The sequence below is a fragment of the Zingiber officinale genome, chromosome 5A (assembly GCF_018446385.1).
Source record: "Zingiber officinale cultivar Zhangliang chromosome 5A, Zo_v1.1, whole genome shotgun sequence".
Lineage (NCBI taxonomy): Eukaryota > Viridiplantae > Streptophyta > Magnoliopsida > Zingiberales > Zingiberaceae > Zingiber > Zingiber officinale.
Genome location: NC_055994.1, coordinates 86918559 through 86940952, shown reverse-complemented (window position 1 = coordinate 86940952; position 22394 = coordinate 86918559).

Genomic DNA, 22394 nt, shown 5'->3' with positions numbered 1-22394 from the left:
ACAAATACTTGAAATTTTTTTTCAAAAGTTATTTCTTGACTTAGAAATTTTCCTTGACTTGGAAATATTTTCCTTGAAAATCATTGATATATTTTCATTATATTAACCCTTAGATTCTTTTTGTACCCCATTTTTATTGTGATCAAAGGGGGAGAAGGGGAAGTATAAGTCTAGGGGGAGGTAGAAAATTGAAAATTAAAATTTGGAATGATTGAAATTTAATTTTTTTCTATCATGTTGCATGTTATTGCAATAAATTTTTTAATTTCATATCTATTTTTGACCCTAGCTTAACTTGGGTTGATCACACCAAAAAGGGGGAGATTGTTGGAACCCCAAGGTTATTTTGGTGTGATCAACAAGTTAAGTTAGGTCCTGTTTGTTTCTAACCTTGTGTCTAAGTGTGCTGGAGCTTAGGAACACAGGTAGTCGAGCGGAAGATGCAGCTAGCGAGAAGGAAGGCAGTCCGAGGGACGAGGTGCTGCGGAAGAGTACCCCGGTGGACGAGAAGGAAGCGTGCGGTGGTTCCGAGGGACGAAAGCCGGAGCGGAAGATTGCTCGAGGAGCAAGAGACGCAGCTAGCGAGAAGGTCGGCACGCGATGCGACCGAGGGACGAAGACTGCGGATGAGTACTCTGGTGGACGAGAAGGAAACACGCAACGATTCCGAGGGACGAGAAGCCGGAGCGGAAGGCTGCTCGAGAAGACCGGAAGTTAGGTTCGGGTGAACCCTTTTCCAGATGGCAGAGATCACCCAAGTGAGCGGATCCGGAGGAGAAGAACCGGACCAAGGCGGGACTGAACCAGAGAAGAAGTCCCGGACAAAAAAGTCAACAACTGTTGACTTTGGGCTCCGGGGCGCCCTGAGCAGTAAAATTGACCAGATCGAGTTTTGACTCGATATGAACGTTGGGGGATAAGTTTTATCCCCCCAGGGCGCCGGGAATCCTTCCAGGTGCCCCGACCAAGGCTATAAATATAGCCTTGGTCCAGAAGCTTCAGAAGAACTCTGAATTGTAATTCTAAACACTTGTGCACTTCTGTTCTAGTTTAGCTTCTATTTTCTGCGCTACATTGTTGTACGAGGCTTCTCCGCCTGAAGGAGATCTTTAGTAAGCTTAATCTTCCTTGGATTAACAACCACATCGGTTGTAACAAAGTAAACCTTTTGTGCCTCTCTTTTTCTTTATGCTTTTAATTTATCAGCTTACATTATATATACAAGTGATAGCTTAAAGAGTTCGAGGAAGGGTTGATTTGTTTTTTATTTTTATAGGACTATCCAACAACCTCCTTCTAGCCGGCCCAACGGTCCTACAATAAGAGGCGTCCAAATATTTCAATGGTTCAACACCTCATTGAGATGTCGAGCATGATTCGGGAGCTTAAAACTGCTGGTCATGAGTTGACCGATGAATAACAGGTTCAAGCAGTTATTTATTCCCTTTAGATTCTTGGGAGATCATGAAGCATACCCTAACTCATAATGAAAGTATCAAGACTTTCATTGATGTCTCATACCATGTAGAATTGGAGGCGGAGAGAGTTAAATCCATAAGGATTTCTAGACTAGCCTATGTGACTGTCGGTTTTGTTGGATCATCTAGATCCATGAAAAAGAAATGGTTCAAGAAAGGGAAGGGAAAGAAGGAAAAAGTTGTTACGGTGTGACAAGGGTCAATCAAGAAGATAGGAAGGAAAACTGGAAAGAAACCTGAAAGCAAGTTGACTTGCTTTAACTGCGGCAAGAAGGGTCACTTCGCTTGGGAGTGTATTGAGCCGAAAAAGGTAAATCTAAATGTGTCTTCTTTTCTTGAGCATTTTATTGCTAGCTCAGTGTTGTTAGATGATTCTTATCCTTTGTGGATTATAGATTCGGGAGCAACAGACTATGTAGCTCGGGAGTGAGTTACATTTGTAGAGTACCGTCGGGTACCAGCTGACAACAAATGGATCTATGTAGGAAACAATGTAAGAGTTGAAGTCAAAGGAGTCAACACTTACAAACTCAACCTCCATGGTGGTAGTGTTTTGTTTCTATATGATGTCATGTATGCTTCTGAAATTCGACGGAATCTTGTTTCCGTTACGTGTCTACTTGATTTAGGGTATTGTATTAGTTTTTACAGACGATGTGTTGAACTTAAGATTGACTCTGTGTTAATCAGATATGATTTTTTAACAAATGATTTTATGGTTCTTGATGTAGAACCAGATGTCAATTCTGCTATTAAAGGTTATTTTTCAAACATTGCTCCAACTAGTGATGTAGATATAACTGATGAGATTTGGCATGCTATATTAGGACACATAGAACAAGAATGTATGAATCGGTTGGCTAAAGAGGGTCTATTAGACACTCAGGCTAAGATTCACTTGTCAATATATAAGCCCTGTATTGGTGGAAAAGTAACTAGAAAATTATTTGGTAAGACTATTAGAGCTGAATCACCATTGCAATTAATTCATTTGGATATTTATGGTCCAATGAATGTGAAGGCTAGACATGGAGCTTCCTATTTCATTACATTTATTGATGATTTCTCTTATTTCAGTCATGTATATTTAATTTCTCATAAATCTAAAGCAATGGATTACTTCATTCGTTATATGAACAAAGTTGAGAATTAAATAGAACGTAAAGTTAAGACTTTACGCACTGACCGCGGAGAAGAATATGTGTTTGATATGTTCAGGACAATATGTAATGATAGAGGGATTATTAGATAACTAACAATCCCTAAAACTCCACAGCAAAATGAGGTAGTTGAAAGAAGAAATAAGGCTCTTCTAGAAATGGTTAGGTTTATGATAGCACAGGCTAATTTACCTATCTCCTATTGGGAAGATGCATTATTAACTGTGGCTTATATACTTAATAAAGTGCCTTCAAAATATGTTCTATCTACCCCATATGAACGTTGGACAGGCAAAAAATCATATTTGAGTAATCTGAGACCCTGGAGGTCAGCTGCTTATGCTCATGATAGTTCTCATAAGTATAAAAAACTGGGACCTAGGGGTAAGAAATATATCTTTATTAGATATCATGAAACCTCCAAAGGTTATACTTTCATAGGTGAGCGATAAGATGGAACTATCTCCGAAATAGATTTGAGATATGCGACTTTTCTCAAAACAGAGTTCCCAACCAGATGTAATATTGATAAAAGAGTTTCTCTATTTGAGGAGGATGAGATATTATCAACAAGAGAGGTGTCAAAAGGGATGCATGAGTCTAGTTAACTGAGTGGGAGTGATATGCCAAGTCATGAGTTGACTTGTTAACATCCCAACTTAGGAAGAACTGTTCGTAAAATCAAACCTAAGAAGAGGTTTGATATTAAGAATGAGACATTGATAACACTTCTAGTTGATGATGATGAACCTCAATCCATTGAGGAAGCATTGGGATGTAGAGTTAGAGAAAAGTGGGAAACTACAATGATTGAAGAAATGGAGTTTATGATTCAAAATCATGTTTGGGACTTAGTTGATCTTCCTCCGGGCCGAAAGGCTATTGGGAATAAGTAGATTCTTAAGATAAAGAGGAAAGCTAATGGATCGATTAACAAATATAAACTCATTTAGTTGCAAAAGGATATACCCAAAAGGAGAGTATTGACTTTGAAAAGATATTTTCTTCCATAGTAAAATTTGTATCAATACGAGTTATTTTGGCCTTTGTGGCGCATTATGACTTAGAATTACATCAAATAGATGTAAAAATTGATTTCCTTAATGGTGAGCTTGATGAGGAAATCTATATGGTTCAGCCAAACAGTTTCATTGTTAAAGGCCAAGAGGAGAAAGTATGTAGACTTAAAAAGTCTACATATGGGCTAAAGCAAGCGTTAAGATAATGGAACATAAGATTTAACAAAGTCATTTTATCATATGGTTTCGAGATGATCAATAAAGATCATTGTGTTTTCCTAAAGAGAGAAAAAGGAAAGTATGTTATTTTATCATTATATGTTGATGATATGCTGATAGCTGAAAATGACACAAGGTATGTGAATGAAGTCAAGAAGTGACTGTCATCGCAATTTGATACAACGGATATAGGAAAAGCTGAGTACATCTTAGGGGTAAAGATCATTAAAGATCGTCCTAAAAGACTTTTGGGTCTGTCACAAGAGTCTTATATAAATAAGATGTTACATCATTTTGACATGTCTAATTGCAACATAGAACATACACTTATTATGAAAGGTACTATTTTGACCACGAGTATGTGTCCCAAAACTCCAGAGAAAATAACTGAAATGAATAAAAAATCATATGCAGTGCTATTAGTAGTTTGATGTACACTATATTGTGTTCACAACCCGATATCAGTTATGTTGGCTTAGTCAGTCGTTTCTAATCAAACCCAGAACCAAGACACTGGAAGGCAGTAAAAAGGATATTCAGATATCTGAAGGAGACAACAGATTATTATCTCTATTTTCAAGGATCAGATATGAGTCTGAAAGGTTATTCAGATGCAGATTAGGCTAGGGACCTGGATGATAGAAAATCCACATCAAGCTATGCATTCTTATTGAATAGTGGTGTCATCTCATGGAAAAGCAAGAAACAAGCTTGTGTAGCTTTTGTCAACTATGGAAGCTGAATATGTGGCATGTTTAGTGACTGTGCAAGAAGCAGTCTTGTTGAGAAGGTTCCTGAACCATCTGAAGATTGTTGAGGACAGTGGAAGTCAGTAACTATCTACTGTGACAGTCAAGTTACAATAGCTTTTTCTAAGGATTCTAAATATCATAGCAAAGGAAAGCATATAGCGATAAAATATAACTTTGTGAGGGATATTGTGGCTAAAAGAAAAGTGATTCTTTAGTATATCCCTAGATGTGTTATGCTTACAGATCCTTTTACTAAGCTAATGACTAAAGAGTCATTTAAAGAACATGAAAAGTCTTTAGGACTTCGTAGAATATAATAATATTGCAATAACAATAAGATATTGTGATTTGATTGTGGAATTTGCCATAATTTATTCAATGTATATGATTTCGTTACATTCATATATGATTTCAGTGAGCATGTTGGCAAGTTGAAATTGGTCCACTCACATAGACAATCATCTTTATTTATTGAGTACAAATGGAGGTAAGACCGTTGCTTATGAGACAACTTACGTAGCTATGAACAGAGATAGATTCATAAGTTAAGGTCACCTTGATAATTGTGTCAAGTTGAGATTATTTATGTGTTAATAATGATCGAAGTAAATGACTCCACCATTTATTGAACCTATCGAAAGCTAGATTGGAATTCATATGTTAAATTCAGGGTTAGACATTAGGTATGTCTAGATCAAAATCTGTATGATGTTAAATTTGAGGAAAATATGCGCTCTTTTTAGTAAAGAAAATAACATCGTAGCATGTAATTCATACCACATGTACTATTGCAACAATAAAGGTAGTAGGAGAATAGATCCCTACTTCTCTACTATATGATACCTTTGAGATTATAAGTTTATCTCAATTTTACTCTTAGTAACTATTTAGTTATTTACTTGAAGTCTTAATCAGTATCTGCTACTTTAGCATGTATCCTATGGATCTGAGGATAGTGGTATCAAAGCAGGTATACGGTACTTGCTATGTGTTTTGGATTTTCAAGATTTATCTGATACCAATTTTTGGTATCAGAGCAGGTACGATGCCTGTTATTCGTGTTTTGGATTTCGTGATTCGATTTTCTTGATGTGACTTTTCGAGTTTTGGGACCAGGCAGCAGCAGGACATCTCCCGGGCTATAAGAGGTATGTTTGCATATCGTTATCATACATTTCTGTTGGTGTATGTATTGTTGCCCATGATAGTTAGTTATGACATGTGTTAGTACTCTCTGGTTAGTACATGCCTATTTGTTTGTAGCATGCATTGCATGTGTTGGGTCAATCACTGATCACGGTTGACCTAATGAAGATCAAGGATTACAGTCTCAAGGGGATTCTTCATATCATACTACCAGTTGTGTTAGTTATTGCTACTACTAGTTGGTTGAGATTAGAGTCACATACCAGTGTCTGTTATTATTAGCTGGGTAATGGAGGGTATCTGTATACTCATATTGACTCAGTTAGTAGAGTACCAGCTTACTCCTGTTGAGGATTGATTTACCTGGTTGACTTGTATAGTTATGGTTTGATTTATTACCCTTGTTGACTTGGATAGTTGAGGATTGACTTATCTTAGTTGGTTTTGTACTCCTGTTGTTTTGATTAGTAGAGTATTGATTTACTCTTGTTGGTTAGGTTTGTAGATTACCCTCGTTGACTTGGGTAGTGGTGGATTGATTTTACCTTAGTTGATTTTGACGAGGATTGATTTACCCTTATTAGATCAGTTAGTTGACGACCGATTTAGTTAGTAGTTTGATCATTAGGGTATCGTCATACTCTATTTTTAGAGATTCTGATCTTTGGGGTTACTTGTGCTTGGTTAGATATTTTGGGAGATATATTTGAGTACATGACTTGTACCGGTGTAGAAAGGACTGAATTGGTCGTATACCATTATCGGCTTAGTCAGTCTATAGAGGATCGATGTATCCTATTCCATGGGGACTTTGACCATGGACTGTCTGTACCTAGTTGAATGACTTAGAAGGTACATTCGGATAGGATACCTCCACTAATGTGGGAAAAGTGTAAGGCTACATGCTTAACACTTATGAGATACAACCGTTACTAGGGTATACGAGTTGGAGAGTACATTTGGATATATGATTTGTATTGACGTGAGAGAGTTGAAGTTAGTTGCTTAACCTTTATGTGACTCGGTACCACGTGAAGGAAGAAGCAGAGAATGTTTTGGAGATCAGGTCATCACTTAGTGATTTCCTTGAGGTGTTTGGAGAGAGAGTAGTTCTCTACTTCTTCGTTAGCATGACGGATTATAAGGCAATGATAAGTCGACTAGCCTAACGTTGTTCCATGGGAGATCCTGACTCATGGAACTATTGGATATGATTAGATATCCATGATGTACTTAGTGATATATATCCCGCAATGGTGCGGAGGAAGTGGTGTTAGTTGAATAATACCTAGGAAGTCCGACCGTAACTAGGTATAATTTTAGATGATGATCTTCGAGGAGTAGAGCATCAATTGACGGATATTTTGATCAGCTATTTAGTTGTGGCGTTCCTCTATCTTTGTGTTCATTGCTCGATGCTGGAGATTGCTGAACCTCAGGTGGAACAATCACAGTATGATGGGGTACAAGACAATGGTTAGACGACGCAACTAACATTGTCTTTATTAGGTGGCTCAAGACCTTGACCACATGATCATTTTATCAGGTCTTGTAGGCTATATCTCAGATTGGAGGGTTCGACCTTTTATTGATATTTGTCGAGGGACATATATAGGATGATTATGAGGGTGGTGGAGATACTCTCTTAATGGGTAGACTTTTAGTCAGCAGTTTGTGGGACACTTTGACTTTGGATTTACATTTCTCTACTGTAGATATTCGATTTTCAAAAAGGATGAGATGATGAGATCTGACAGACCTTTTTGGATACGTTTAGTTTGTTGGTAGTAGGGGTTAAAGGTTGGATACTTTCCTTTGACTCTATCTTTGTTTAGGAGACTATCTGGTATGATTGATTGATGTTGAGGATGATTTTGATTGATGGTTATTGGGAGATCAGATGTGGTGATTTGTTGTCTTTTGATGATCTATTATTTGGTGTTTGATATTGATAGTGACATGGAGAGTAGCACATGTGTGATATCTATGGATTTGGTGATTTGTAGTTGGTGATTTGATCATAGGCTTGTTGTTGGGGATCCTACGGTTGAGTAAGCCTATTGTACGTACATTATGGGTTATTGGTATTATCATTTTAGGCATACTGTGCCCTAGATGTTTTTAAGGACTTGATGTATTTGGTATTCCTAGAGCGTTTGGATTAGATTTCATTATCTTCATTAATGATGTTGTGATCTATTCCCGATCCGATGTGGATTTTGTACACTATCTTCGCATAGTTTTAGAGATGTTTTGATGGAAACATCTATATGTGAAGTTAGTAGTACATATTATGATTGTCTTTTATGAGTTTTTGGGACACATTGTGTTTAGTAGAGGATATCTGTGGATTTACAGGAGATAGAGGCTGTTAGCAGTTGGGAGTAGTCGTAGTTTATACCGGAGGCTCGTTGTTCCTTTAGTCTGGCTGGATATTACTAGAGATTGATTGAGGGTTACTCTAGCATTATTACGCCGTTGACTGGACTGTCTAGGATGGGTATGGAATTTTCCTGGATAGATGCATACGAGATCAGTTTCAGGAGTTGAAACGAAAAGTTGTTAACCGCACTATCCTAGTTATGCTTTCTAGTGTAGACGGGTTTGTACTCTACACAGATGTATTGTACCTAGGATTTAGTGCAGTTCCGATGTAGCATGAGCAGAGTAGTCTTGTGCTGGTAAGTAGAATTCTCAGGTAATAAGAATTAGATTCTCTTTTTTCGTGGGAGATTATGTGTGTTTCTGAGTCACTTCTTATCCGGGAGGAGTTACTGCAGGAAACATATTGATCTGGATTTGTGATACATTTGGTTGACACCTGATGTAGGGAGACTAAGAGCATTCTGATGGGTGGAACGATATGAAGAAAGACATCGCGGATTTTGTAACTTGATGTTTATTATGTCAGCAAGTGGAGGATGAACATCGGAGATTAGTAGGACTGCCTCCGTTGATTTGGATACTAGAGTGGAGTTGGAAGCATGCTTTGATGGATTTTGTTGTGGGATTATCCAGGACATGGAGAGGATACGATGGTTTGGGTAATCATTATTGGGTGACGACTTTGCTCCCTAGAGGGATTATTCAGGACATCGATTTGTAGGACAGATTCTTTTGGATTGAGTAGTAGGATTATACTCTAGAGGGATTTCCAGACTAGATGATGTATCTCTGAGTATTGTTTTGGATGGAGATCAGTGATTTCATGTCATGGTTTTAATTATGGTTACAACAGACTTTGGATTAGGAGTTTCACTTTAGTATAGATTTTCATCTCAGACTGATGGATAGTTTGAGCGGTCTATATAGGTGTTGGAGGTTTATTGATAGTGGATTTTGGATTCTAGAGGTGTTTGATTTATCCACAGTTAGCTAGATTGCAGAGTGGGAGTAGCGGGAGTAGGGTGAGTTCATAGCTCACAGAGTTGTCGCTAGTCACTTGGAGGAGGATTATCATGTTTGGAGATATGTTTATGATACTAGGGTTGGAGATTTGTTTATGATACTTGGATGAGTGACATATGAGCATGTTGATTGGTAGTTATCTCGGAGGAGGGTCCCTGAGTTGACCAGTAAATTTGGGGACCAAATTTTTATTAGTGGGGGAGAATGTAAGATACCGTAAATTTAAAATAATAAATATTATTGGATGAAAAATCTTATTGGATTTTTCAGGAATTTTTAGAAATTTTTCGAGATTTAAACGAAGTCCGTATGATCCGTTTCGAGGGGATGGATTCGGGGCTAGTTGGATGCCTGTTTGGAATATCTTTTAAGTGGGAGTCGATTGAGAAATTAACTTAGGTTTGATTAAAAATTAACCCTAAGTATATATAATTAGCCCTAATTTCCGATCTCTTTTCTTTATTTCCAATTTCCTTTCTCTTCGCGCGAATTATCTTCGTCCCAATCCTCACCTCTCCACCGGCGATTCTCCTCTGCCCTAGGCGTCGCCGGCGCAAAGAAACCCTCAGAGCTTTGAGGAGGCAAGCCACCAATCCTTCTTCCTCTCCTCTCATTTTCCCCTCTTCTACTTCCTCTCACGTGCACGGACGACCCGACGTCGACGGCTTCCCCGACGATCTCGTCCTCGCCGCGTCACTGGAGGAACGCCGCCGGATCTTGAAGATAATGAGGTGGTTCAGATCATATCTGGTGGAGCACTTGTCTCCTCTACGGATCCTTGCGCGCTGTCGACAGCAATTGGAGGGATCCGAACTAGGGCACGGTGAGAAGCTTGATCCGCGACCCCAGCTCATCAATCTGTTCCTCCTCATCAACTGGTTAACTGGAGGGTGGTCTATTGCTTCACAATCGGCGAAATGGAACAGGCGACATCATTTGGAGGTGACTGATTCGAGGTGGGTTTCATTTAGAACCTCAGGGATTCAAAAAGCTTCTTTGATTGATCTTCTTGGTGATGTTATTCCTGTTCTGGATTGCAGGAATGCTTCGGATCAATCTAGTGATGGATTTTCCTTGAGCAGGACTTCATCTTCTCCAATTCTTGCGGCTAGGTTCTGTGGAAGCTGTCGGATGAGGAGGTAAGGTTCTGTTAAGGTGAATCTTGTACTGTGGATTAGGGTTTCAGCAATTCTTTGCTATACAATTGAGTTTTTGGATTGATTCTTGGAAGAATTGGTGGTGGTGTTCTGTTGTAGATTCCGGACAGTGGCTAGCTAGTTGTTGGCTACGAGATTTGCTTCTCTATCTCAAGGTGAGTGTATTCCAGTGATGCATTTCTGATTTTCCCATTAGTAAGTTACTAAATTAAGTTTATAATGGGATTGTTTGATCGGGAATGGTTAATAGGAATAGCAAGAATGATTATGTTGGGTACTTGGAAGTTTTAAGAGTGTAAACCTAATCTGAAATTTATTCGAAATGTTTAGGTTTGCTTCGTTTTGGGTGATCATGGAAGGTTGAAAGAAGGATTAAGGTTTACTTCTAGTTGTTGATGATGATTGGTTGATATAGTTGGTTATGTGATTATTCTTAGGATCATTGGATTGATTGTGGTTGGATTATCAGATGGGGGGGTTAGGGATTGATTGTGTGGAAGAATTATGCGTGTTGGATTCATGATGTTTATTGTGGTTGATATCTTTATGTGATGGATTGTAGGAATTTAAAGTAAGCTGTATTGGACTGATTAGTAGATTTGGAAGGATTTATGATGAGTTTGGATTAGTGTTGGATTGATGATGAATTATGTGAGTTGGATTTAAGATGTGTGGATTAGTGAGTTTTGGATGAATTAATAGATTATGGATTAAGAAATTAAGTAATCTATTTCGATTAGGGTTTTCCCTAATTAGATTGAAGAGCTTATTTAGCTATTTGCTACCTATGTAATTAGCTAAATATATATCATGTGATTGCAGGACTTGGTTTCAAGGCGAGCGTCTCGACGTGGGATTTATCTTATCACGATCAACAGATTAAAGGCGGGTATTTCTTCCTTGACCTTTATGTAGATTTTCTCGTACTTAGTGCATGGTTTTTACTGGATGATTTAGGCTGCTTTATCTTCTATCATGATTGGTTGCTGTTTTTCCTGCATGATACTTATGCTTGACCTTTGTGATGATCTATTTAATTCATATACAGTCTTCACTCTTGATATCTACTCTGTTGTGATTACACGTGTAGAGTATGTCTTGTAGGGATTGTCGGGTTGTTGGTATTACCATGCTGATTGGGTATATGATGTGGACTGTACATAGGTGGGTATGTGTTATAGGAGTTATCTTATTGACCGTGCATTTGCATGTTGTATATACATACGTATTTGTCATGTACTTTTGGAGGAGTTGTGTTGATGGTATGTTCGGAGTATATACACATGTCCGTTGTGTTTTTATTGGAGGATACATGTTGATTGTACTTATATTTTTGTGTACATGTGTCTGGTGGGATTATTGGAGTTTTGGTTGATTATACATGTGTAGTGGGTACATATGTTTGGTGGGATACATGGAGGTATCATGACGATTATACTCATGTTGGAGGTATTTATGAGGTTTGGGGTTGTTGCATGGATGATGATTATATATATATATATATATATCATATTCATCATTCATTGCATCTGATGACCATTGTCTCCCTTGTGGTTGAGAGAGTCATCAGTTGGTTTGGGGAATAGCACCGCACACTCGGCCACTCATGGGTAGTGGTAGCTGGAGCAGTTGCTGCTAGTCCTGTCGTGCCACCTGGTCACGAGGTTTTTGTGAGATCCGGTGTTGTGAGCAGTCAGGGACCCTGATGCTATGTAGCTAGATAGCTATTAGCGGACTGTCCGCCTCGACCACTATATAGTGGGCTGGAGGGTAGTACAGTCGTCACAGACCTAAACCTCTCGGCCATACAGGGGTCGTGGTATCTGGAGAGGTGGCGGGGGTGACCATGGAGCATGCATGCACTTTTGCATATGATGCACGGTGCATCTGGGGATTATATTTGCATATATGCCTAGTAGATACTAGTTGCATGTGATTGTCGTTGTTGCACTTGAGATATGATTGTTGCATTTGGTTGCCATACTGCATACATGTCATTTATTTTACATGTATATGCAGTCATATTTATATTGCACAGGTGTCACGGGTATATCTGTTGCAGATCCGGTGAGTTTACTGATCATTGTACCATGTGTTGATTCCAGATTGGGTATGTATCTGTCATTATGTTAGTTGTGGTTTGTACAGTTTATATGTCAGGTTATTATGTCAGATATGTTTAGGTGCATTGATTATGATAGTATGATCATGTTCTTTATTCTCTACTGAGACTATATACTTGTGATATCCATGTTTATGTATAGTCCATGCACTATCTTTTCTATTACCCGCTGAGTTACCTATACTCACCACCGCATGTATATCTTTATGTTTTCAGGTAGATGGTTGGAGTGTCGCTTGGAGTATCCTGTCTGCCGGGTCCTACGTCACATCCGAAGGTCATTTTTGGTTTTGTATATTCTTTTCTTATTTTTGGCATTGTATTTATGTATAGCCATGTGACTATCTTATGGTTTTGGTGTTGTATTTGTGTTTAAGCTGTGCCGGCATGCATTGTATTTATTTATGTTGTGTGGTTGTTGTATAAAGCCTAGCCGGCTAGCAGTGTGTTGATTGCGTTGTATTGGGCTTTTCGTTTTCGTTTTTCCGCTGTGTTGGTTTGTTTTGTACAGCCGTGTGGGCTGTTTTATATATAACTGCGTGGTTGTGATTGTTTCATTCCAGCCGTGTGGGCTGTTATTATAACTGCGTGGTTGTGTATATAAATATTCCAGCCGCATGTGGCTGATGTATATTTTGTTTGTAGTGATGCTTCATATTGTCACCGGTACAGGGGAGATGTTGTCGGATTTTTGTCTGACAGGGACTCATTTGGGGGCATGACAATTTAGTTATTTACTTGAAGTCTTAATCAGTATCTGCTACTTTAGCATGTATCCTATGGCTCTGGATGATTCGATCTATGAAACATAACTAGAAAAGCGACTGATTAGAATAAATAGATTCTAGCTAAAAAGGAAGATTAAATAGATTTACATCTTTTGATGTTATTCATTGGTCGATCCATTTCTGTTATATATAGAAATAATTTTGAATATTGAATATGGAACATGCTCATGACATAATAGTCATGATAAGGGATTAGAGATGTTCATATTAATGTAAATGAAGATTATTTACTCTAGGTAAATAGCAAGACATGGATATCTCCAAGATAATGGTTGTGTGCCACTAGGAGATTGGATGTATCTGTTGGTGCGGTTAGCACTAACGGTCTACCTTAGGTTTTGATGAATGACAAATCAAGTTAAGTTAGGTTTGTCGTAATCTAACACTCTGACCGAGTGTGCAGACGAAGTCCAGACAGGTCGACGAGCTGACCCGATGTCTAGCACGAAGTCCAAGCAGGTCGACGGACTGACCGGACGCTTGGCGAGAAGTCCAGCTAGGTCGACGGGCTGACCGGATAGCTGGCGAGAAGTCCAAGTGGGTCAACGGGCTGACCGGACGCTTGGCGAGAAGTCCAGACGGGTCGAAGGGCTGACCGGACGTCTGGCAGGTGAGTAAAAGTAAGTCACTGGAAAGGAGTGACTGTGAGGGCGCGTTCCCGAGAAGGGAACATTAGGCGTCGATCCGGCTTAGATCCATTTCGGATATCTAAGTCGAGATCGTGACTAGATTCCGGTCTCGGAAATACGGAATCTAAGTCATACTATTTTTGTCAAACTATAAACTGAACTAACACTCTATTTTGCAGGTTATAAATTATATATTTATCTCGGACTAACCTTGCCTTGCAGGAGAAGAAGTCTTCTGGAGAAAAGGAGGTCCGGGCGCCCGGAGGGGATCCGGGCGCCCGGAAGGGATCCGGGAGCCCGGGAGGCAACTTTTATCCAAACGTGTCGTCGCCACGTGGAGCTCACTGGTTGGACCTGCCATGTCCCACCAGGGCGCCCGAAAGGGATCCGGGGCGCCCCAAGCTTCATATAAAAGAAGGGGCAGGGGTGGAGCTTCAACAACAACTCATAACTCTCTGCTCTACTGTGCTCCTGCGACGCCTTGAGGCTACTCCGACAAAGCACTGTCCTCAGTTTACTTCTTTTCAGTATGTCGATATTAAATTTTTATTAGCATTTCTGTAATTCTTAATTATAACATTCTTCGAAATGCTAGTGAATTGGCCAACGAAAGCACCCTTGTGTGGAGGCCTTGGAGCAGGAGTCGCCAAAGGCTTCGAACCAAGTAAAATTGATTCTTGTGTTAGCATTGCATTGTCTTAATTTTTCCGCTGCGTTTAACTCTCTTATCGACGAACGTTTTTCGATATTCACCCCCCTCTATCGAACGTCTACGATCTAACAAGTGGTATCAGAGTAGGTACCGCTCTGATTTGGTGCAACCACCAATCAGACAAGGGGGTGATTTGCTTTTTATTTTTTTTCGGATTTCAGTTTTTCATAAAGATCCAAACTGGCATTATTACCTTTTTGGAAATTTTTTTCCCGTCATAATTAAATCTAAATTGGTACAACACCAATTTAGTTATTTCTATTTAATTCTTCCTGCACTACTAATCCAAGACCAAGTCTTGGAACCTCTCTATATTCTTTTTTGTGTGTAGATTAAAAATGTCACAGATTGAGGGCTTCAGCACAGTGCGACCTCCCCTCTTCAACTGGGATGATTTCCCGTACTGGAAGAAGAGGGTGGAAGTATATCTAAAGACAGACTTTGACCAGTGGCTGAGTGTCACAAGACCCTACAAAATACCAGTAGTCAGTTCCGGGAATCTACTGGATCCAGAAGATTAGACAACAAACTTAAAAAAGAAGGCATCAACAGAGAACAAGGCACTCAACACATTATAGTGCGGATTAACTAGAGAAGAACTGAACTGGGTCGGACCACATAAAAACGCTAAAGAGCTGTGGGACAAACTGATCGAGTTGCACGAAGGAACGAGCGACGCTAAGGTAACAAAACGAGACTTGCTTTTAAATAAAATTTTTAACATAAAAATACAGGAAGGAGAAACGGCCAGCCAACTCCACGCAAGAATCAAAGACATTCTCAACGGACTCCACACAATAAGGTACCAAATGGAGAACCGGGACTTAATAAGGTATGCCCTAAACGCTTTTCCACGCAACAGCTTGTAGGCATCTATTGTAGATGCCTACAAGATCTCTAAAAATTTATCAAAATTAAAATTAGATGAGCTTTTCTGTGAATTAGAACTGCATGAGCAAACTAATGCCGGGGTCAAGAAAGGTGTAGCTTTATTTGCAGGTCCTCAAAAGAAAAGAAGAACAAGTCTGAATCGGAAGAAGATTCTGACTAGAACTCTGAAGATGAAGAACACCTGGTGAACCTGATAAGGAAGATGTTCACCAGGAAGAAAAGAAGCTTCAACAAGAAGGATCTTCAAAAGATCAATTCACCAACCGAATCGAGGAGTGTCACGTGCTTCGGATGCAACAAGAAGGGCCACTACAAGAACGAGTGCCCGAGATTGAAGATTGACAAACCGAAGCCAACCAAAAAGAAGGCCCTCAAAGCGATGTGGGATGACTCCTCCTCAGAAGAATCGGAAGCAGAAGATCAGAAGCACCAGAGCCACCTCGCGCTGATGGCCCTCGAAGCAGAGTCGGAAGACGAATCGAAAGACGGGTCCGAACCCGAATCGAGCCACGAGTCCATACTCGTTTCCGAAGGTTCCAAAGAGGTATTCTTAACCTTAAACCGAAATTTTTTTAAAATTATTTCGTGCTTAAATAATAAATTAGTTAAATTAGAGAATGAAAACAAATTGCTCCTCGAGGAAAATCAAATCCTCAAGGAACAAGTTGTAAATAATAAACCAACTCAAGATCTAACACTTGAGGAGGAAAATTCATCATTAAAATTAGAAATTAATAATTTAAAAAATATGTTAGAAAAATTTACTACCAGATCAAAAAATTTAGACTTAATTCTAAATAATCAAAAAGCATGTTATTGTAACAACCCAAATTTCCTCATTTCAAGTCTTAATAGTGCTTAAAAATAATTAGAAATGCTTTAGAAAAATTCTAGAGATTTTTAGAAATTTTTAGAGTATTTTTATGCAATTTTTAGAGGTCGTTTGGTATTTTTACCAAAAGGAGGAAGTTTCAAAAAATAAATAGGCTCGGCCGAGGTTCGAACCCGCGACCTCCGACCCGAACCTTAAGCAAATCCGGCTGACCAAGTGCCCAAGCGGGCGTTGCTGATTAAGGAAAGAGCGGAATTTTATTTAAGTGATAGTTATTAACAGAATATCGGGTTATAAAAAGAGAACTTAGGTTTTCTTTTTTCCTGTGACCGAAAAACCTCCCTCTCCCCTTCTCTCGAGTTCGAGTGGCGTTCTGTGCTTGGGCGAAAACGAAGCCGAGTTAGGACTTCTCTCCGGTGGCCGGCCAAGGACTCATCCGAAGGTTTCTTCATCTCCTTGTGATCCTCTCGTCGAGGGGAAACTGTGAGCACGAAGAGGAGGTTGAAGCTTGCAATCTTTGAAACCCTAGGAGTCCTTTTCTTCTTCAGTTGTAAGTCCAAGAACAAGAAGGGTAAGTTGCTTACTCACCTGCAGTTAGAGTAGTTCTGAGATTAGATTTCTTTCTTTTGTTTCCATTGTAGCATGTTTGAAGATTTTGATGCTCTATGAAAACCCTAGGATCGGTGGGTATAAAGAAGGGTGTTTGTGTACAGAATTAGGATTTGTTAGAGGTTAAGAGTAGCATGCGTGCTTTGATTTCTTTCTTCTAATTTCAGTTTTAGCATCTCAGCTGTAGCATCTCATTGTTACTGATATGTATATGTAATCAGCATTCCGAATTCTCAGTTTTAGATCCGCAACATCTCAGTTGTAGCATCTCAGTTATAGCATACAATTTTGGATTCCTTGTTACTGTCGTGAGCATGAAATAGTCTTCACCTATAGTAGCATGCAGATTTAGGTTCTTACCTTGCCACAGTACTGAGCATGAATGGCTTATGTTTAGCCTCGCAGTTTGTTGTTTATGGTTCCTTTTGGCTTTAGTGAGCATGAACAACCCTACCATGAACGTGCAGATTTAATTAATTCCAAGCTATCCAATGAGTATGAGCAGTTTTATTTTAGAGCATGAAATTACAGAATTTATGCTACTTTCATGAACCTGAACAGTTTCTCATTTTGTGCATAAAGTCCTAGATTTTTTGTGTCATTTAATAAGCATGAATAGCCATGAATTTTGGTGGAGTGGCTATGTGTTCCATTAAACCCTTTTTGAGGATTATGAGTAGCTATAAGTAAGAAAAGACCAAAGTCTTGATAGGATTCCTAAATTTTAAGTATTGGGATCAGTAGCACACCAAGTGCCCAAAGGAATGCCAAGGCATTTTATTGTAAGAATATTAAAAGATAACAAGTATTTTATTTTAAAAAAAGGCTAGTACCCGACTTCCAAGGTTGTTGTTAAACAAATCCAGGTGACCAATTCCAAGGTCTTGGCCCTGGTAAGACCAAGGTCTTTACCCTCATAGGACTGGTGACTAGCTACCACAGTCCCTATTAGGGAGCGCGCATTGGTACTAACCCTAGGCCCCAGAGAAGCTTTATTATTATTTTGAAGTATAAGTATAAAGTATAAGATTTCAGTTTCAGATTTAGTTTCTTATGCTTTCTCAATTAGTTGGAATAGCTTTGCCTTAAGCTTGCTGGTTAGGTCTTTTTATGCTTTGCATTGGGCAAGAACAACCCTATATTTAGCATTTCTGTTTAGACCTTTTTGGTGCTATGTAGTGGCACGAACATCCCTTAATCTAAGTACATAGTGTTAGTTTTCTTTGTTATTTAATAAATATGATCAGCCCTGTTTAATAGCATTGCAAATTCAGCCTCTTCGTTATTTAGTAAGCATGATATTCTGTTAATTCCATGCAGCATTGATTCCGTGCAGCATTGATTCCTTTATTTCTAGTTTCCTTTGCTATTGGAATAACATGAGCAGATTTTCTAGATTCCTTTGCTATTGGAATAACATGAGCAGATTTTAGTTTGCATTTAGCTCTTAGAATTCTTGTGTAATAGTAGGCGTGTACCACAAATGAAGCATGAGCAAATTTTAGTTTGCATTTAGCTCTTAGAATTCTTGTGTAGCAGTAGGCGTGTACCACAAATGAAGTATTGCAGAATTATTAATTTTCATTTAGCTCCTAGTTTTAGTACTTTTAGCAGTGCAGAATTCTAGTGCAGTTTTTCTTTAGCAGTGCAGTTTTCTTATTGCTATTAGACATGTAGTTTTCCATTTGTTATTGATTCAAGCATGAGCAGATTTATTTCCTAGTTTTGTTGCTATGAGTTGAGCATGACCAGTTTCATTTGCCACTAGATATGCACGGATGTACTTTCTAGTTTTCCTTTGCTACTAGATTAACATGAGCAGCTATATATGTTTTCTTTTAAAGCATTCAGTTTCTAGTTTCTTCTTGTATACATGCATATCCGAGTTTTGTGAGTTAGATAGCACTTACTAAGCATTTTTGCTTATAGTTGCATTTTCTTCTTACTGCAGATAAAGGAAAGGAAAAGCTATAGCAAAGGAAGGCGACAAGGAGGTGCGGATGGATGTGTGATGCCGGGACTATGGGAGAGACTTGGGGCATTATTAAATTTCCGTGTTTTAGTGGATAAGAAACATTTGAGATTATTCTTGTTTTAGATTGCATGCTAAGATGCGTGTTGTTTAATAAGTAGATACTTTTGTGTTTGCATTGAGATATAGTTTCATATGTTTCTGCTATTATGAGTTATATGTGCATGTCAAAATTTGGAGTATTGTATTGTATTTTAGTCCTGCTGAACTGCATATACTCTGCCGATATTTTAAGTTTTCTGGAAAAAAAATTTAAGTACAGTTGGTCATACTAGCTAAGTAAGATTTTATAGTAGTTATGTAATGGACACCTTTAGAGAGTAGTGAGAAGGGTGGTCGTTACAGCTATAATAAAACTGGATTCGAATATAAGTCGAACTTAAATAAAACGTTTAAATCATTAATAACCAAATATAAACCAACGAACAAAGCCTGGGTTTCGAAAGCGTGTTTAACCACGCAAATAGTACCTAACCAATATTATATTCCTAAAGATAAAATATATTACGTAAAGTCAAATAAACCAAATAAAAAACCAGAATACAAACCTGAACCAAAAAATTTAAAATCTAAACATATTAAAACTCAACAAAATGTAAACTATCACCAAGTAAAATATAATTATAAAAGAAATAGACATAAACCGAGAACAAAAAAATTAAATTAAACAGCCATTAATTCAGGGGGAGGCTCCAGAATAGCTGGCACCTCCAAAACTAACCTACCCAGCAGGGTAACCCTAACTAACCTACTCAACAGGGTAATTAGGATTAGTTTAAAAGGGTTTAAGTTTAACTTGAAAAATGGTACTGGTGAAATTTTGGATGAGAGTACGTTAGGGAAGCTTAGTCTATGCATGTCTAGGAAGATATGTCTTCGACCTGGTGTATTTGGCTAAGTGGAACTGATCGAAGCTACCCTTTATGGATCCTAACCAATTAGACCAAGGTATTGTACTAAGTCCAGTGGATAGGACTATTTGGAAAACCTTGAAGGCATAGTTACTTTAATGATGTCCAAGTGACTCACCATAGCCCAGAAGTTTATCCAGAGAATGTCTATTTGTTGAACCCAAAGCTAAACCTGAATCTAACACAAGTTAAAAACAAACCCTAAAATTGAATCTAATTCATCTCACAAAACTATAAGATTCCCTGATTGAAAACATAGATTGGGTGAGATGACTAAGGACATTAAAATTAAAATTAAAATTAAAATTAAAATTAATTAAATTAAATTTAAAATAAAAATAAAAATTATAATTAAAATTAAAATTAAAATTAAAATAAATTAAAATACAATTAAATTAAATTAAAATTAAAATTAAAATTAAATTAAAATAAATTAAAATTAAATTAAATTAAATTTAAATTTAAATTTAAATTAAAATAAATTAATTTAAATTAAAATAAATTAAAATTAAATTAAATTAATTTAAATTTAAATTAAATTAAAATTAAAATAAATTAAAATTAACTTAACTTAAAATTAAATTAACTTAAAATTAAAATTTAAAATTAAAATTAAATTAACTTAAAATTAAAATTTAAAATGAAAATTAAATTAAAATTAAACTTATTGTTTTTAACTCAAAAATTATTTTAAAAAATTAAACTTAATTTTAAAAAAATTTATTGTTTTAACTTAAAAATTATTCTAACTTATTTCTTAACTTAAAAAATTATTTTAAAACTTAATTTTTTTAACTTAAAATTTTTTTTACTTAAAAATTTATTCTAAAAATTAAAACTTAAATTTTTTTTTAAATTTTTTTACTTAAAAAATTATTCTAAAAATTAAAACTTAAAATTTTTAACTTAAAAATTTTATTTTAAATTAAAACTTAAAATTTTTAACTTAAATATTTTATTTTAAAAATTAAAACTTAAATTAAAAAAAAAATATTTTTACCTTTAAAATTGTATTAAAAATTAAACTTATTTTTTTTAACTTAAAAATTATTTTAACTTAAAAATTATTTTTAAAATTGTTTTAACTTAAAAATTATTCTAACTTATTTCAAAAATTAAACTTAACTTAAAAATTATTTTAAAAATTAAACTTAATTCTTTTTTACTTAAAAATTATTCTAAACTTAAATTCTTTTTAACTTAAAGTCCAATAATAAGACTAACCCCAATTCCTACATATTGTAGGAAACTAAGTGGATTTTGGATAGTGGTTGTTCCAAACATATGACTGGAGATCACACAAAATTCACTCAACTCACCTACAAAAGCCTAGGAACAGTTGCCTTTGGGAATAACGGCAAACCAAAGGTAATTGGGATAGGTAATATCGAACTGAAAATTGATTTTATTATTACAAATGTTTTATTTGTTGAAAATTTCAAGTACAATCTTTTAAGCATCAATCAACTGTGTGATACTAGGTATAAGGTTAGGTTTTTATCTACAGAATGCATAATCAAATACCTAGACAACCCTAACATAAGCCTAAAAGGGTTTAGGAAAGACAACATCTATGCGATTAACTTTACCACTTCTTCAATTAAGTGTTATTTAACACAAAAAGAAGAAACCTGGTTATGGCAGAGAAGAATGTCACACACGAATTTCAGAAATATAAGCAGACTAAATGGACTAGTTAAAGGACTACCAAAATTACCTAACCTTGATTCAACCATATGTAATGCTTGTCAACAAGGTAAGCAAACAAAATCTACCCACAAACCAACTAATGAATCACAAACCAATTCAATCTTAGAACTGTTACATCTAGACTTATTTGACTCCCATAGAGTCAAATCAATAAATGGAAGTCTATACTGTCTAGTAATAATAGATGACTATTCTAGGTTCACTTAGGTAAAATTTTAAAAAAATAAGGATGAAACCTTTGAAATTTTTACAAACTTTTGTAAACAAGTTGAAAATAAAAAGGACCTTAAAATTAAAAGAATTAGAAGCGATAATGGGGGAGAATTTAAAAATCATAACTTTAACAAATTCTGTCTTGAAAATGGCTATCATCATGAATTTTCGTGCCCTAAAACCACCCAACAAAATGGGATTGTAGAAAGAAAAAATAGAACCTTACTTGAAGCCTCTAGAACGATGTTAAATGAATACAACTTACCTAAATATTTTTGGGCAGAAGCTGTTAGTACAACTTGCTATGTACAAAACAGGACAACACTAAATAAAACCCATAACAAAACATTTTTTGAAATTTATTACAATAAACAACCCAACATAAAATACTTTAAAGTATTTGGGTGCCTAGCTTTCATCTTAAGCACAAGAGAAGACTTAGGAAAATTCACCTCTAAGGTTGAAAATGGAATTTTCTTAGGCTACTCCCTAAACAGTAGAGGCTACAGGGTTTACAATAAGGTTACATTAAGAATTGAAGAAACTACTAATGTGAAATTTGAAGAATCCAAACAAAACCTAGACCAAACACAACATCAATTTGTT